The sequence below is a fragment of the Ochotona curzoniae genome, unplaced genomic scaffold, assembly GCF_017591425.1.
Source record: "Ochotona curzoniae isolate NIBS_2020 unplaced genomic scaffold, NIBS_Ocur_1.0 scaffold_2453, whole genome shotgun sequence".
Classification (NCBI taxonomy): Eukaryota; Metazoa; Chordata; class Mammalia; order Lagomorpha; family Ochotonidae; genus Ochotona; species Ochotona curzoniae.
In genome coordinates, this window is record NW_024467094.1 from 14,364,283 (window position 1) to 14,383,369 (window position 19,087).

General features: G+C 38.4%; 1 protein-coding gene across 3 annotated transcripts in view; it reads right to left on the bottom strand.

Moving 5' to 3' along the window:
• Window positions 1–19,087, bottom strand: part of NLK (nemo like kinase) — a 125,365-nt gene that overhangs the window by 69,771 nt on the left and 36,507 nt on the right. The gene's annotated exons all lie outside the window — the stretch shown is intronic.

The window sequence follows — 19,087 nt, forward strand, 5'->3', positions numbered from 1 at the left end:
TAAATCTAATTTGCCTTTCCAATAAACATAGATAAATCTTTAAAAAATTAGTTTTGGAGTTCTTTTTCTAGTCTTCTAATCACCTTTTTTTTCCCTCATCACTATTATTTAAAAGCATTTTTAAAAATTCTTTTAATAACCTTTACATAGCTGATTAAGGCACAAAGGGTCAAGGGCTACAGGAAAGTAGATAAGACCATTGTTTCCACATTAATATTATTATTTATATTTTTTTCTGTATGGGGTAAGCGAAGAGATAAAGGGAAAGGCCCCATCCAGCCTCCCACCCATCCCAGATCCCCAAGGTAGGGCATGCTCCAAGGGTCCTGTTCATGCAGTTTTGATAGCTCAACAGTTCTGAATTGCTGCCAATCTCGCCACTCCAAGCACGATGAACTCTTTTCAAAATCCACTGGCTGACATAGTCTCTTCATGGTAGGGGTTCTGAGATCAGCAGTTCAGTTGGAGGGATCCCGAAAGAAACTGCATCTGAGGTGATCCTAGACCTGACTCTTGTGTGTGCTTGCCAATACAGGGTCCAGCACAGTCCGTCACCCCAGTCAGCTTACGCATATGCCGGTGGTTACAACTGCTGGGTCAGTTCTGTTTCCAGCCCTGTCTTCCACGTGAACCAATGAGTGTTGCAGTCCAGCCTGATATTGCCCACTTCGTGCTCGGCCCACCCGCTAACCAGTGGGAGCTGCAGCCATAGCCAGGGTCCCAGAACTCAGATCAGGTCTCTCACGAGGGAAGTAGGGCGCAAGTGCTTCAGCCATCACCTGCTGCCTCCCAGAAAGCCTTAGTAGGAAGTGGGATCAGAGGGAGAGGAATTGGCTCCTGGCACAAACTGAGACATGGGAGGCGGGCAACCTAAGCTTAATCCACTGTACCACAACACTCACCCTTGAACTAATAATAACAACACTTGTTAAATAACCCTTTAATACCTTTCATACCTTTAGCATTGGCCAGGCACAAAAACAAAGAAAGATTAAATTAGTACAATGTTCTTTCCAAAGGTTTCAGACAGTAATATTTCATCCCAACCTAACTTTTTCTTAATGGACACCCTATCACCAAGAGGAAAGTTGCTCTAAGATAAGCTTACTCCTGAAAATATTTGATACAGGCTCAAGGTGAGTACTCTTGTTTCGTAACATTTTAAGTTAAAATTCACAGAGCACCATTTTATATAATTATTGATGCAAAATGTCATGCCTGTGGCTGCTAACAATCTTACTCTAACGAACATGAATGGCAATGCAGTAATTTCACGCCATGTTGAGTTTGTTCTCTTAAGATAGCAGATGCTTTAGTTTAGCACAAAAAGTACTACAGAAAGCTGATAAAGGTAGAAATGTTATTCCAAAATTGTTTTATTTCCTTTGCTATTCAAAGCTTGCCAGCTTAGTTTCTCTACTGCTGCAACATCCTGTTTATTCCCACTGGTTAATGAAGTTCTAGCTATAATGAACAGCATTTGGTGCAACTTTCCACGTTTCAGAGGGAAAAAAAAGGAGCCGACTTTAGGTCTACACTTTAATACTAGCCAGTTACTTTCCCCGTTAAATACTGGATGCCCTAAATAGAAATGCAACTGTCATTTCATCTGATTACCTTCTTAAGTATTCAAAGTTACACAAACGGGTTCATTTCTCAATTTCATTTTACTTTAATTTACTTTTTAAAGATGTATTTATTTTCATTGGAAAGCAGATTTATAGACACTAGGAGACAGAGGAAAATCTTCTATCTGTTGGTTTACTCCTTAAATGGCTGCAATTACCAAAGCTAAGCTGATCTGAAGCCAGGAGCCAAGAGCTTCTTCCAGGTCTCCCACATAGTCACCTGGTCACAAGGATTAGGCCACACTCAGCTGCTTTCCCAGGCTACCAACAGGAAGCTGTGTGGAAAGTGGAACAACCAGGACATAAACTGGCACATATGCGATCCTGGTGCTTGCAAGGCAACTATTTAGCCACTGAGTCACGATGCTAACCCCTTTAATAAAAAAAACTTTTTTTTAAGATTTATTTATTTTCATTACAAACTCAGATATACAGAGAGGAGGAGAGATAGAGAGGAAGATCTTCCATCCAATGAATCACTCCCCAAGTGAGCCGCAACGGCCAGTGCTGTGTCGATTTGGAGCTAGGAGCCAGGAACTTACTCCAGGTCTCCCACACGGGTGCAGAGTCCCAAAGCATTAGGCCGTCCTCAACTGCTTTCCCAGGCCACAAGCAGGGAGCTGGATGGGAAGCGGGGCTGCTGGGATTAGAACCGGCGCCCATATGGGATCCCGGGCATGCAAGGCGAGGACCTTAACCACTGCGCCATCATGCCAGGCTCTAAAAAATTTTTTTAAAGATTTGTTTTCCTTGGAAAGGTAGATTTATGAAGAGGAGACAGAAAAAGATCTTCCATCTGCTGGTTAACTCCCCAAGTGGCAAACATAGCCAGAGCTGAGCCTGTCCAGAGCCAGGAGCTTCTTCCAGGTCTCCCACGTGTGGTGCTGGGTCCAAAGTTCTTGGGCCATTCTTACTGCTTTCTTAGACCACAAGCAGGGAGCTGGATGGGAAGCGGGGCCATCGGGATTAGAACTGGCGCCCATATGGGATCCAGGCATGTGCAAGATGAGGACTTTAGCTACTAAGGTACCACGCTGGGCCCCCAAGTGGTTTTTCAAAAACCCAAATAATCTACAGCCAATCTTTAGATATTCAAAGTCTGCCAAAAGAATACAATAACAAATTGTGAAGCTTTTAAATCTGTTTTGGCAATTTTGTGCTGAAGTTTTCTTGTTTCTTATTTGAAATTCAGAGAGGGAAAGAGTTCTTCCTAGATGGCCAGCAATGGTCAGTGCTGCACCAGGTTGAAGCCAGAAGCCAGAAGGCAGAAGGTTGTCAGGAGCCTAAGCAATCAGACAATTCTCTGCTGTCTTTCCTGGGTCACAAGCAGAGAGCTGGATCAGAAAAGGAGCAGCTGGGTTGTAAACCAGCATACATACAGGGTGCCATTGTCACAGGCAATAGCTACTACACTCCAACATTGGCTCTCTGAGGTTTTATTAGTCCCAGCAATCTGTCACCATTGCCACAAATCTGCTTAAATTATTGCCAAACAGTAAAACAAGTGAACAGAAAACAGAAAAACAGTGAAACAAGAGTGTAAATCATAATTGGAGATACTTTGCCAGACACTAAAATGTTATTTGAAACATCTACAAACATCTAGCAACAATCTCAAAACACAGTTAAGTTCTCCATTTATTTTCATGTCAAAGAATCTTTTCCTTATATGTTTTAGCTTTATATTTGATACATTTTAGCTATTTAATACAATAACTTATAATAAAATGCTTCAACTTGTATTAAGGTAACCAGGTTTTTATAATTTCATTCACTTGAAGCTACAATCAGCAATCCTCAGCTTTTGTTATGCATACTGCAATTACTATGTCAAATGCAGCGATACTGTAAACATCTCAGTAACAGACCCTTCTAACCAGACTCCAAATATTTAGATTATTGCCTTCACATTTATTTTGAAGTTAATTTCATTAAAAAATTATTTTTACTCATATTTAGATTAAGTATGTGTCTGCTTGAGAAAAAGACAGACTCTGAAGCATACTTTATGACAACAAGTAAGTCTAGAAAATATATCCTGTTTATTACTTAGTCCTTGTTACATATGTTCAAGAATACACAAGAAATCGGGGGAATAATTAAAAGGAATGTTTTTATATGACGGCTCTTCCTAACTAGAATTTTAAAAGGTTATTGCTTGTGTGCAGTTTGTCATAAACTACATTATCTACTTGTAATGTTCCTTATTTTGAAGAACCCTTCTTGCCTTCATCCAAAGAAAGGATTTGTATCTTCTATATTTTTGGTAATGTGTTCTATTAGTGGAGTTTTTTTTTTTTCTTTTATACAAATTTGATATTTGTTCAATTTGCAATATGCATTAGAAAAAGCATTTTGCTGTTTTTAAAAAAATACACAAAATGACCCAAAATTAGTTACATTACTAAGAAAAAAGCCTTATAATTGCTTATACTATGGTTAGACCAAAGCAGCAAAACAGTCCATTCTGCTTTTCATATCCTCCTAACGTTACTGATTAGATGAAGCAAAAACAATTCTATTTAACTACAAGGGTTTAATATGTATAAACATCCTCTGATTGTACGTAGCATTGCTAAGTCATTCTGACTTAGGGAGCAGCAACAAGAAAGTCATCCAATATCTTACTGTCACATTTATTTTCAATTAATTATCATTAGTGAATAAAACCATATTTAGGGCCAGCCTTGTGGTATACAGCAGGTAAAGCCATTACCTGGGATGCCAACATCCCATATGGACATCAGTTCAAGTTCCAGCTGCTCCATTTTTTATCCAACCCCTTGAAAAACTTTTATGAAAAGAAGTGATTAACAAAGTTAGGATAGAGGTTTTACCTCTTGAACAAGGAAAACTGATAGGCAAGAGTATAGAGGACTTCCAGGGCTAAGGTACTCTTTCTACCTGAATGATGACTATGGAGGTGTGTACTTTTTGATAAGCCTTTTTGTGTATGTTTCTGTATGGGTACTATTAGATAATTAAAAGGCAAACTGACTTATTTTCCAGGATAAAGACAATTATTTCCACTTAAAAAAATAATAATACTATTACTTAAAAGATAGAAAGAGATGAAGAGAGAGAGAGATACAAAGAGAAAGAGTATATTTTCCATCAGCTGGTTCACTATCTATCTAAATGGCTCAATGGTTGGAGCTGGGCCAGCCCAAAGTCAGGAACCAGGATCTTCCACCAGGTCTCCCATGTGGGTACAGTGGCCACTGGTACTCAAACTGGCTCCTATATGGGATGCCGGCACCACAGAGGAGGCCTATCCTGCTACAGCGCAGTGCCAGTGTTTCCACTTTTTTTTTAGTAGACACGTTTATGTAAGTTCAACAAATTTTGTCACTTCCTCCCTGTGCCATAGGTTCATTCTATTGAGAAAAGAATGTTACACTTTTTTTTTTTAATGTTTTGGTAGAATTCAAAAGGAATTTGCTTGCTAAAGAAAAATAAGCTTTTTCTTCCATCATTACATAAAATATACTATTAAGAAGCATTTCATGGGAGAGCACAATCAGCAAAAGCTAGGGTACAGCCTCACTCCTAATCCAATCACAGTTTCCTAACTTCTGCCATTGTGAAGCAAACTGCTGAAGCAGCCATAACATACAGATGTGCTTCAGGTTCTTAATTAGCTAGCCTGGTGAAAATAATCCAAACTAGAAATCCTACAAAAACAAAACAGGAGGCCAGACTTTTAGCTGTGGTAAAGTGAAGAGGTCAGCAAATCTCCCCTCAAAACAATTCTAGGTAGAAAAAAGTGACAAAAATAACCATTTTAAGGACACAGAAAATGACCAAAGTCAAAATGCGAGCAAAGTACAGTAGAAGTCTGTGGCATTACTGACTGTGGCTGTTCCCTACCCTCTCATCTGTACATGCAACATTCCAGCACGGCAGGGATGGACATGAAAACCAGCAGCTCTACTGTCCAACAGAGGCAACAGACTTCATAGTAGAAGGCAAAAATGCACATCCAGTAGCACTGAGGGTAAAAGCAGAAACCAGCACTGGAGAAAAGAAAGCATACAGCTCTGCTGGCCTAGTCAGATTTCCAACTGCCCCAGGTAGAAAGGAGCAGACCAGAAGAAATACAGATATCACAAAGAAATTCTAAAAATCAGGTGCTGTGTAAATGACTTGCCTGGCTGACTAGTTTCTTGTATAAGAGAATAACTGTGAAGGTTCAGAAGAAAATAAATGCTACAGCATACATGGAAACCGGATGGGTTACCCCAAACATATGTACAAATATGAATCAGCTCAAGATGCTTAATCATAACCCTTTTAATCGCCAGCTGACTGTTTTGTCCTACAGACACAAGGGAGGCTCCCAAGAACGCCACACTATAATTTAAAATAACAATAATAATGATACTAAAGAACAGATACCTGAGTAATTATACTCCACAGAGGAGAGATTCTGTACATTAAGTCTACACAAATTACTTAATATCCATAACAACAATAATGACAACCCTCGGGGGCAGGAAGAATCAGAAACTGAGTTGCTATGGTATATAAGCCAGTTTGCCCAGTTGTAAACAAGAACATTACAGGACATGTAAAGAAGAGGGAAATGCGATCCATACTCGGGAAAAAGTCAATAGAAGAAGCTGCTTTTGAGCCGACCCAGATGTTACATCTGAAAAAGACTTCAAAATCAGCTATTATTCAAGTAGGTTTCAAAGAATTCAAGGAAACCATGCTTAGGAATTAAATATTATTTTAAAACAATCTTTAGCTAGATGAAACAAGAAAAACTAAAAGACATGAATTACAAACTCAGAAACAATAAGGGGATGTTACCACTGATGCTATACGAATTTAAAAACATTTTATCAGAGACTATGAAGAACAGATCCAGGAGTTGGAGTCTGGCCTAGCAAAGACATCAGGTTAAGACAGCTGCAGCTCACATCAGAGCATCTAGGTTCAAGTCCCAGTTCTGCATCTGACTCAGGCTTCCTGCCGGTGTACTCCCAGGGAAACAGCATGTGATGTATCAAGTAGTTGGGTCTCTGCTAATCACATGGAGTGGAGTTCCCAGCTGGTGGCTTTGACCTGCCACAATCCCGGCTGACTGGGGCATTGGACCAGTGAACCAGGAAATGGTAGAGCTCTCTCTGCCTTATAAATAGAAATTAACACACACACATGCTCGCTTGCACACATTTTGTGCCAAAAATGCTGAAAATTTAGAAGAAACCAAAAAAAAACTCCTGCAGAGACAAAATTACTAAAATTGATTTCAAGAAAAAAAATCTGATTAAACTTACAAAACAAAGTTCATTCAGTGATCCAAAACATTCACTCAAAGAATAACCCAGGGCCAGATGGCTTCAATAGAGAGTTATGTAAAACACTAAATACAACTACAGCTCAATATACTTTATGAACACCGATGGAAAAGCTTATGATGATAAATCAAAGTAGTCAGGCATAGATGACCATTTACATGAAATTTATGGAAAAGCAAATATTTAGAAATAAGATATTTTAGCTTAGCGATTGGTTAGGAAATGTTCTGTTTATTCAAATAGGTCACTTGTTCAAATAAATACAGAAAATTTTACTTTTATTTTTTTAACTTTCTCTCTATCTTAATATTAGGTTTTTTTAAAAACTCTTAGTTCATTTAGAAATCCCTATAATATACAGAATCACTTTATTAGCTTATAATAATATAAAACAGGAGTCAATTGTTGGAACTGCTATTTTGTTCTAAGGCTCATTAGGTTGTCTTGTTCTGTTTTGTTTTCAAGATTTATTTGAAAGTCAGCAAGGGTACAAGGCAGAAAGAGATATCTTCCATTCACTGGTTCACACCCCAGATAGCTTAAATATCAATGGCTGGAACAGGCCTCAGCCACAAGGTTCATGGTTTCTTCCACATGGGTGGCAGGAATTCAAACAACTGGGCCATCTTTCATGGCTTTTCCCAGGTGATTAGCAAGGAGATGGTTGCCCGGAGGAGTAGCCAGAACACAAACAGGCATCCATATGGAATGCCTATATCGTATCGCAGGTGGGAGCTTTACCCACTATGTCACAATACTGGCTCCAACTAGTTGACTTTACAGTTAATACTTACCTAACAAAATTATTAGCTCTGGGGCACAAGTACTCTTACTTCTCTTTATCCTCCCAGGGCCTAGTCCAACATCACATCCCAATTCAGTGGATACTGATACAACTGTAAAATTTCTCCTAGTAATTAAATAAATCATGCAAACAGTTTCACATGGAATCTTGAAGTGCTATACTAAATTTGTGTAGTTTCCTATGCAATCTGTTACTTAAACTCATTTTTGGGGGGGCCCAGGGCTTAAGCCTTAGTGGCTTAAGTCCTCGCCTTACACACCAGGGATCCCATACAGATGCTGGTTCATATACTGGCAGCTCCACTGCCCATGCCAGCTCCCTGCTTATGACCTGGGAAAGCAGTCAAGGACGGCCCAAACCCTTGGGAGCCTGCACCCGTGAGGGAGGCCCGATAGAAGCTCCTGGCTCGGGATCGGCTCAGCACTGACCATTGCGGCTGCATGGGGAATAAACCAGCAAAAACAAAACAAAAACATCTTTTTCAGTTGTTTTGATAGAAAATTGTCAACCTTATTACTCTGTTCTTTTCCCCAGTCTTTCTGAGGCTAATCAGTCCAAAGAGATATGGTAGAGATGAGAAAAACTGTACATTTTTTGTACAATTTTGCCAGCATTAGGACAGAAAATGGGTGATGAGGTTTTCATGTCATTCAAATAATCTAACTTTTTGCAGTTGTATGTATTTCCTTTTTTTTCACCTGGCTAAAAAGCTGTTAGATTTTGTTACTTATTTCTAATCTTATTATACTATAATCTGAGGATACTGATTATATCATCTATGCTGAATGTATTTACCACAATACAGAGTGTATTTATATATGTTAATTAAAGCACACGAGCTTGTTACTTCTGTTAGAAATTTACGGTTTAGTTAATGAGGACAACTAATTCTCAGCTTTTTTATTTAAGATTTATTTTTATTGGAAAGTCAGATATACAGAGAAGGGGAGAGACAGAGAGGAAGATCTTCAATCCACTGGTTCACTCCCCAAGCGGCCGCAATGGCCAGAGCTGTGCCAATCCGAAGCCAGGAGCCAAGAACTTCTAGGTCTTCTATGTGGGTATGGGGTCTCAAGGCCTTGAGTTGTCCTCGACTGCTTTCCCAGGCCACAAGCAGGGAGCTGGAAGGGAAGCGGAGCCACCGGAATTAGAACCGGTACCCATATGGGATCCCAGCGTGTGTAAGATGAGGACTTTAGTTACTAGGTCGTGCCGGTCCCAATTTTGAGCTTTTATGAGAGGAAATTCTTGTAGTTAAGACAGTATCTCCTACTTAATGTTCTAGGAAAGTTCACTGGGCTAACAGAACTGCATATGTTTCCCTTATCATTATGTTATCTGGAAATCATCTGGTGTGTGATATCCAGCACATGCCTCAATTTTATGAAGGAATTTTGAGATAATTATTCCATGTATTTTCATTATGCATGAATTAAAAATGATACAATACAGGGAAACACTATTTCGTTTATTTAAAGCACACTGTATAATACAATTGGTGATAAATTCAGATTACATAAAAATATTCTAGAAAAAATTTTTAAAATGTTGTCTGAAGTATGTTTTAAAAATACAGGTACACTGAGATGCAATAATCATTATTCTAGATATTTCATGCCAGGTTTTCCAGTCATAATATGGGTAGCATTAGAGTCATGTAAAATACTGAGAAAAAAAAAAGAAAACCAAATTGACAAATATGTAAATACTGTAATTCACTCATGAGTTTTAAATATAGTTACATAACATTTCAACAATAGCAATATCAAACACTACAAACTTTTAAAATAAATTTTTGACACAGGGCTATGCCCTGGCTCTGGGCACCAAAGTCTGCTGGCATCACAAAGGAATTATTCTAAATGAGTGAAATGATTCTGATTATCTAACAATTTCTACTTATTCCAGACATAACTGGGAATACAGAGTGGGCTCAAAAGCTGACAGCAATTAATGGCAAGGGCTTTTCTCTGTGACAACCTCTGACTCATTTAAGAAGGGGTGGGAAGGGATCTTGCTGTCCAAATATCTGGCAGATTTACCTGCTAACTGAAACCTTACTTCCTTCCAAATCCACTATTTATCCTCAAACGACACTGCAACCTTTGAAGAAAATTCCTATTTTCTCCCATGTGAAAAGATATTGAACAGAAGGAAGGAGAAGAAAGCATCATCCAAGGTTTAGACCTGAAACATATCAGCCTTTGGATTAAAACAGTGTTAGGGACCGGCACAATAGCTCAATGGCTAAATACTCACTCACCTTGCAAGTGCTGGCATCCCATATGGGTACTAACTTGGGTCCTGGCTGCTCCAAGTCCCATTCAGCTCCCTACTTCTGGCCTGGGAAGGCAGTGGAGGGTGACCCAAGATCCCACACTTCTGAGGGAGACCTGGAAGAGGCTCTTGGCCCTGGGCTTTGGGTCAGCTCAGATCTGGCCTTAGCGGCCATTTGGTGAGTGGACCAGCAGATGGAAGATTTTTATCCCTGACTTTCCTTTTCTCTGTAAATCTGACTTTCCAATAAAAATAAATAAATCTTTAAAAAAAAAAAAGGAAAGAAAACCTCTATGCCACAGCCAGTTTTAGATTGTATTACACAAGGGAAAGATTGTTTATTTGCCTTTGGGATAGAAATTTGAAAGACACTATTAGGTGAAAGGAGGTGCTTGGTTCATTTCCCTTTGGCTTTGACAAGAAATCTTGGTAGGGAGCAACCAGATAGTCATGCAGAACATGGCTAAACACAAGAAAGCGGTCTGTGCCCTGGCATCTGACTGAACTGAACACCTAGCAGAAAACCACCTGAAGAATGCAAGGTTTTGCCCAACTCAAACAGAACTAACGCAGGATTCAATGACACAAGAGCGGCAGCACTAAGGGGAAAGTGGCCCGAAGAAGAAAACCATAAAATGAAATTTAGCACTAGGGCAACATCAATTTGTTCTTACGTTTCTTTTGCTATTTATATCCAACATACCATTCCACATGGGAAAAAGCTTTCCGGAACCCACAGGATTCCATGTAAAAATACTTCAACAGTATTAATACCCCTTCTTGCCGAGTAACTGGGAGTTACTTCCATGTAGATCCTGATTCCTCAATCTGTCCCCAAAAGCCTTTTCGTGTTTGTTTCTGGTTTTACATTGAGAAGCATGAAACAAACCATCAAAGTGATGAAGACAAGAAATGTCAAGTGTGCTTGCTCAAAAAAGTCTATCTGAAAACTACTACTTACAACACCCAACAAAAACAACTAGCTCATGCTTTCCCTTGACAGGCCCCACTTTGATAAGAGTAAAAATGATGACTGATAGATAGATAGATAGATAGATAGATAGATAGATAGATAGAGCAAGTGAGCATTTTTGTTAGGTCACAAATCCCCAGAAGAAGAAGTAAAACTGTCAAGATATAACCTAGAAAGGCTAGAAAAGTAACTTTACATATCTCTATTCTAAGACCTTATCTCAAATCCCTGCCTGCTCTCGGGGAAAATATACTGGTCTCAGTGAACAATGTAACACAGTGCACACCAGGCGAGAAGCAAGTATCATTAACAAAGGGTCAACAGGGAATTTCAAGGTGAAAAATTCTGAAATGTTTCATTTATCAAACCAACAATTGAAACAGAGTGAGTGTATACAACAAAATGACAAAGGAGTCAAATAACCAGGCAAACTGGTCAGAATCATTTTGTCAAAGAGTTTATCAATCTTAAAATTGCTTCCCTATGACTATCACCTAAACAGTCTATATATTATATTTCCAAATTACAGACATTAAGATCTTTTTATATGAAAGTACTGCTAAATTAAGGAGGATATTAGACTTCCACCTGGTGCCCATACGGGATTCCGGCGTGTTTAAGGCAAGGACTTTAGCTGCTAGGTTACTGCACAGGGTTCAGACTTTTAAACTAGAAAAATCAGAAAACTGAAAAAAAAAAAAGTGCCCTGTTTTAATAGAAGAATGAAATTAAAACCACACTTATTTTTTTTTGTAGAGTTGCCAAAAAGTATAGAAATGTTGAAAAGTGTTAATTAGTGTAGTATTTCTGTAGAATAAATTGGCATTTGTATAACTAAACCCTTGAAAAATACACCTGTTGACCTAGCAATTCTATTTTTGGAGATTTTTTTTTACTACAAATAATTAATAAGACTGTACAAAACAGTTTGGAAGCTTTTCATAAACAACTGTGAGAAAATCTTGTATCCCGGTAACAACAGATTGATCATACAATGAAATAGTGATCCAAATAAAGTAGTGTGGCCAATATGTGTGTGTCCTATTCACAAATGAAGATGTATTCAACACTGACTTGTTTTCTCTTTCCTGTATTTTACACTAACACCATTCACAAAAATGCTTACCTCCCTACTTGTGTGAGTTACATGCAAATATTTAACTGACCTAGTTGGTTTCTAATATAGAAGAAAATTAATTAATCATTACTGCCTTCCTTTATCCCACCTTCTGCAGATACGGCTGTATTTTATGCCAAATTTTGTGATATCTTTTAAAAGCCTTTGAACTTTAGCACTGCTGCCACAAAAGATCTGACATGAGCAACTATTTCATTTCAACAGTTCTTAGCTACAAACTGAATAAGTTACTTAATAATTTACCTACTCACAGTTTGCCCTGTAGTAGATAAAGGTATAAAAAGTTCCAGAGTCTGTTCAGGGTTGTATTATCTGAGCCTCATGGGCAAAGGGGGCCATGCTAGATCTGGTCATTGCCACCTCTAAGGTGACCAAAAACAGGGGAGTACATTAATCAGTAAATGCATAGTATGAAAAAACAAACTTTTGTTTTTTTCTTTAGTATACTTTAATCACAACAGAAAAGCGATACTTCTACAATGGTTTCTTAGATGCAAAAACTTAAAGTTATTTACTTAACCTTGAAGACGGTGAAAATATACAAATATCTAACACAATAAAAATCAGAATCGGGCAACACGACCAATACTTCCACAACTAATTTAAAATAAAACTAAACTACTATTAGTTATTCAGGGTAAAATTAACATATTTGCTTTCAAATAATAATGTTTCCTAATCCAACTAGGTTCAAATATTCAATTAAAGTAAGGATAACTCATTTATAAAACTGAAATACAACATAGGTTTCACTACCAGTGTATCTAACCACTCATCTATGAAAAAAATGTTTGTAGAAAAGGAAGATTTTATTAATTTAATGACAAATCAGACACCAAGTTAAACACACACAACACAGACAAAAAATGAAACCCATTTATTAAGCCTTTTTAATAAGGGAAAATAACCACATTGAGGAGAATGGCCAATTAAAAACAACAGTGTAATTTAAAACTTTCCATAATCAAAAAGAAATAAAATGGTCCCTCATTACTATTATTATAGCCCAACTAAGCTGAAATACAAGCAACTGGCTCAAAGTTCCATAAGTGGAAAAACACTACAACTTAATATCATTAACTCTGGCTAGAGATAGATAGTGGGGAGGAATGTGGTACTGTAACATACATGCCGCAGCCAGGCAATACAAGGCTGGAAAACCAGAGAGCGATTCCAGCTATCACAGCCTAGACCTCAGGGTCTCACTTAAGCATTCTGCAAAGCAACTGCTGGGAGAAGAATGTGCCTCTTATTTCCTAACAGAAAGGAAACGATTCTTCATCTGCCAATAGTAATGTATATGTAAACAGTTTCCCTGACATCAGTGATCTGTAAAAGTAGATTTTCATTAGAGCCTTATTTCTTCACTGACGAAAATAAAAATGCCCTCATATCTTCTTGTCTTTCCATGTGGGGATATCTGTGGAAATGGGGAGCTAGACATGTCTTTTACATTTCCACGGGTTTGGGTCTGATGCAATAGTCTAGTGGTTAAATTCTTGCTTTGCACGCCTGGGATCCCATAAGTATGGTGATTCAAGTTCCAGCTGCTACATTTACTATCCAGCTCCCTGCTTGTGGCCTGGGAGATCAGCAGAGGATGGCTCAAAGTCTTGGGACTCTGTACCCGCATGCGAGATTCAGAAGAAGCTCCTGGCTTCAGCTGGCCTTAGCTCCAGTCATTGTGGCCACTTGGGGAGTGAGCCAACGGACAGAATCATCTTCTCTCTGTATAACTGCCTTCCCAATGAAAATAAATAAATAAATCTAAAAAAACATTTCATGAGCTTTGGACTGATTCACATCAATGGCCCACTGGTGATGGCTGACTATCGGGAAGCAGGGTTCCAGAATTAAGGCTCCTATAACCTTCTCAGTTCAGGAGACGGACATTTCCCTTTCCTTGAATACTCCTCTGATGATACTTCCCTTACACTGAGATATAAGACACTATTCTGAAGGTAGTTTTAAAAGTTACACTTTGAAAAACTAAAGCCCATGCCAACTACGTCACAATAATAGTTCCGCAAGGTTTTGGTCAGCCAACATTTTGTCAACTTAGTTATAGTAAATTATACTGAAAGTAAACTATATTATACTTTTTCTCATGTGTAATACTATACTTTTACACAGGATCAGCTATGTATAATTGTAACTCTCTTAAAAATTAATCCCTATTTTTAGGAAATATGAAATCCAGAATGCTAAATTAGATTTTCCTAATCTCAGTTAATTAATCACTCTTTTTCCAATTCCTTCAAAATAACTACATCCTTGACCTATAAAGAAGGCCTGTCCTCATATTTTCTTGAATGTCACTACTTAACAAGGCATCATCATGAATATATAATTATACTTCACTTGTTTTCACATGCTCTTGCATCATAAAGTGAAACTGAAATGGAGAAATATATGGGAAATTTTAGAACAAATTCTCTATTCTGGCTTTAGGATTTTAAGATAGGTGCAATAGTTACATCATACAGCCAAGAGAAAATGACAGGTGTATACTTAGGGGAATGATGGCTTTTTATTTGAGCCAGTTATTTTGAAAACTACTACAATTTGGCTGTTTTACCTTTTGTTTTTTTACGTTGAGAGGCAGAACGAGAAATCAAGCTCCTATCCTTTGGTTCACTCACCAAACGTGGGATCATGCTGGGCTAAAGCCAAGAGCAAAAACTTCAATCTAGGTCTGCCTCTAGGTAGGTGGTAAAAACCCAATGACTTGTGTCATTACTGCTGCCTAACAGGGTTCATATTAGCAGAAAGCTGGGCCCAGGAACTGGAGCCAGGTATAGCAACATGGGACTCAGGTGTTCTAACAAGAATTTTAAATGCCAGCCAAAATCAGCCAAGAATCTTACCACATGTACCTTTATTAGAGGTTTATATCTATATTAAAATATTAGCTTTTGTCCTTGCTTCACTGTTTAGATAAAAAACAATGCACTTTGTTCCTCCAGCAGTTCTTTCAGATGGTGCTATTTAACATAATGACCTTACATTTTATGGGTACTTAAATAAGTTCTTGGCAAAATAGAATTACAAGTTTATTTTTGTACAGAAGCTTTTAATCTCTATGCATAGTTTTGTCATAAAGTTTCATGAACTTTTTCAAAAAACTTCTTATTTACAATAGATATGAATTGGTAGACCTTTGTCAATACCTCTCTCCTGGACCCAGCAAGGTAGCCTATTGGCTAAAGACCCTCACCCTGCACATGCCAGTACCCCATATGGGCTCTGGTTTTAACCCCAGCGCACCTGCTTCCCATTCAGCTCCCTGCTTGTAGCCTGGAAAGCAGTCGAGGATGGCCCAAAGCCTTGGGACTCTGTACCTGTGTAGGAGACAAGGAATAGGCTCCTGGCTTTGGATTGGCTCAGTGATTGAAGAACAGATAGAGGATCTTCCCTCTGTCTCTTCTCTCTGTATATCTGACTTTCCAATAAAAATAATCTTAAAAAAACCTCTCCTGATATTTCTTTTTCTGGTATGCAACTGTTAAAATTAAGTCAGCACAGGGCCTGGCAGAGTAGCCTAATAGCTAAAGTCCTCAGCTTGCACATCCAGGATCTCATACTTTCCAACCAGCTCCCTGCTTGTGGCCTGGGAAAACAGTGGAGGACCCTGCACCTACATGAGAGACCCAGAAGAAGCTCCTGGCTTTGGATCAGCTCAGCTCCAGCCATTTACAGCCACTTGGGGAATGAATCAGCGAATGAAGATCTTTCTCTCTGTCTCTCCTACTCTCTGTAAATCTGAATTTCCAATTAAAATAAATGAATCTTTAAAAAATTTTTAAATCAGCACAAAGCAAGTGGCTATAGAGCTAGGTAAATAATGTTAAATATGTTGATGACAGTCATTTTATAGGTGCAAAAGAGAAAGTCCTATTAAAATACCATTTTTGCTTTTATGCTTCTATGATATAATCTGACAAAAACTCTCCAAATACATTTGTGTTTCAGTTTGGGGGTGTTTTGTTCAAAAACTTGAAGGAAGAATTTAAGAATTCCCTGTGTAGTAAGACCCAGGAAATTCTGAGAAATTAGCCTTTCCAGAGAGCTTAATTTCACATCCTACAAATAAAATCATATTACTTGTTCATAAATTAAGTAGCAAATGATAAGAATAAAATTGGCAAACCCCTATGAATCACTTCCATTCTACTAAAATTACTATGCTGTCTTTCCGCACCCTTATAATGGATAACCATTTTTTCAGTAATCCTTCTTGTCATTCTCTTTTTAGAGGAGTTGAATTGGAATTCTAATGTGTTATAATGTAGACCATATCGACTTGGCTTGACAGCAGAATAAGACCTGACATGAAGTTCATCAATTATTAACACAAGCAGAAACCATTTAACGAATCCAGTACAATGACAATAAATTAGTTAGACAAATGAAATAAATGATTGGAGCGAGCCTTTGGTGTGCAATTTTCATGCAAACAACAGCTCCCTTCATTTTTCAAACAGGAAAACCAACATACAGAGAAGTTAACCAAGTTGTCTGGGGTCACAGACACTAAGTGGCAGAATAAGGATTGGACCAGTCTGTTGAACACTACAGTGCTTGTTCTTTCTTGTTATATGGGTCAGCTCTCCCCGAACTCTGAAATTCAATGAAGCAGCAATTAAGAAGTTCTCCTTTAATACCTTCCAAGGACCCCTTTGGCCACAATTACATTTCACAGAATTCTTCCTTTTTTATAATAAATTACTCCTCTTGGTGTGCCTATGAAGTAATAAACGAAGGAGAATATGAAGTGAAGACATGGAAGAAGGAGACTTACTGAGATCCGTTCACAAAGCTCTACTTTCGGAAATGCTATTATACAAAGATCTGCTTACTTTAAAAGCACTCAATTTTGGTTTCATTAAAGTTGTAAGTATATTAAACAAATCCACTGTTTATTTTTTCAGCATCTGGTCACAGAAATATTTGAAATCAATGTCCTTTGTTTCATTAACATTTGTCTCTTCCCTCAGTCTCAACTCCTTTTCCAGTCAGTAATTATGCACAGGTTGGGAAACAGCATTTCTTAGATCTCTTGTTCAGGAAATCTTTAAAAATATAAAAAACAGAAATAAACCTCTTAGTTTAGCTGTTTCTACAGGAAGGCAGGGCTTGCAGTCTGTTTTGCCTCACTGTATTCCCTCAGGTTTGTTATACAACAGACATTTGTTGAAAAGGGGCTTTTAAAACTTAAACCTGGGTTGAAAACAGGGAGCTTTATAAAATAAAATTTACTGCAGAGTTTGAGGATAGAGCAATCTTATAGTAGGGAAACAAATTCTGAAACCACTATTTCAAAATGTTTTATTTTGGGTATATTAAGAAGGGAAGCATGAAAATTTTCAGTCTATAGCTTCTTCCAAAAGAAAAAGTAAATTATCACCAAAATGGAAGAATGTAAATGTTCTAGATATCTTATTTGTTGTAAAGACTCATGAATTTACATGTTTTTCTGAAACTTCTAACATATTTGAATGATCCAATTTTTTTTTGCAAGACAAAAAGTTCAGCAACTTTCCTTAACTCCTGCTCTTTATTTTTTTCAAGTAATTTTTGAAAAAGCTGGGGCAGCATTCAGACCTTACATGTGGGCTAGCCTTCGTTTTCAGTCCTAGCTGCTGTACTTCCTTTAACTTGAAATTTTATTTTATTTTAATATTTATTACAAATAATGTGGGAGTTGCAGACGCATGTGGGCCTCCAATTAGCATGAGAGCTGGGGGGTGGGGCGGATGCTGCTCCAGTTCTGATCCAGCTCCCTGAGAAAGCAGTAGAAAATGAACCAAGTACTTGGGTCCTTGTACCCACAAGGATATCTGGAAGACTGGCAAAGGCTGGCCATTGTGGCCATTTGAGGAGTGAACCAGGGGGTGAAGATCTCTCTCTCTGTTTCCCTCCACCCCCTATTATTCTTTTAAATAAATAAATAATCTTTTTTTAAAAAAAATCTAAGCATTAAAACTGGAAACATGAGATCAAAGTTGACCCTTATAGAGAGATATTGTACTGCTTGCCACTAGAAATGGGAAGATAAGGTTGCTGTGCAAGTGCTCTGTGTCATCAGCCCAAAAAGGTTTTACACCCTTTAGCAACACATTTAAGAAAAGCCCATATACTTCTGTTTTTCTTGTTCCACAAGGGGTACCTCTGTGGTAACACTTCAAAGATGATACTATGAAATTTAGAGCACAGAAGAGAGTCTGGTAGTCAAAAACAAAACAAACACAAAAACAGATGCCAGCAGCTGGCATTACAAAGCCTTTTCATTTGGGGAGTTATAACAGGTGTATTACTAAAAAGAAACAGGAAGAGGCCAAAGTTGTGGCACACTGAGCTAATCTGCTGGCTCTGATGCCGGCAGCCCAGACCAAAGCCTAACAGAGGCCCCAGCTGCTGTTTCCAATTCAGCTATCTGATAACGAGCTTGGAAAAACAGTGGAAACGACCCAAGAGCTTGGGATCCTGCACCCAGATGGGAGACAAGATGAAGCTCCTGGCTCCTAGCCTTGACCTAGCACAGCCCCAGTCACTGCAACCATTTGAAAGTGAATCAGCAGATAGAAGATTTCTGTCTCTTTCCTTTTCTAATTCTGTCAAATGAATAAATAGTTCTTTAAAAAATCATAAATTTTCAGAGTGTGTGTGTGCATGCACATGCGCACATGGTGTTACAGAGGATCAGGTAAAGCTACCACTTGTAACGTCAGCATGCCCTTTGGGGGTGGGTTTTGAGTCTCTGCTCCTCCTTTTCCAGTCCAGTTCTCTGCTAATGCACCCGAGAAAGCAGTGGAGATTGGCCCAAGTGCTTGCGCCCCTACACCAATGCTGAGACCAGAAGAAGCTCCTGGCTCTTGGCTTCTGTCTAGCCCTAGCCCTTCTGGCAGCCATTTGGGAAGTAAAATCAGCAGATGCAAATCTCTGTCGGGCATGGCACGA